A 474-nucleotide genomic window follows, 5' to 3' on the forward strand; every position below is an offset into this window, starting at 1 on the left:
CCCGCCATATCACACTACTCCAGCACACTCGCACACTAAGTGTCATACATTCGCCATATACATATAGAGAGACGGTGGGACGGTTAAACGAAGAACTATGTATGCACTGTATTGGTACGTTCAGAGTAGAGACGGAAGATAGAAACGCATACAAATACACACGCACGAACCCGCGGAATTTTCTCCGGTGCGTGTGTGCACGCATGCACCGTGCACACCAGGGGCCGCGCGAGCGACGCACACGGCGTATACTGAGCCTCTCGGCGGCGCGATCTACGTGAGAAAAACACTGACTAACCTGTCGGAGGCGATTCTCCCAGTATTCCTTGGTCCACGGTACTCCTGGGTACTCGTGTATTTTCACCGGCTACACTGCGATCACCAAACTATTCACTCTCTCACACGGCGTTCTTACGATTGTGTCTCGATCGGGGGTATAAGCGCGGCGCCTTGACTCTGTATTACAATTCACAC

This window comes from Bombus impatiens, unplaced genomic scaffold, assembly GCF_000188095.3.
Source record: "Bombus impatiens unplaced genomic scaffold, BIMP_2.2 scf_0382, whole genome shotgun sequence".
NCBI classification, from domain to species: domain Eukaryota; kingdom Metazoa; phylum Arthropoda; class Insecta; order Hymenoptera; family Apidae; genus Bombus; species Bombus impatiens.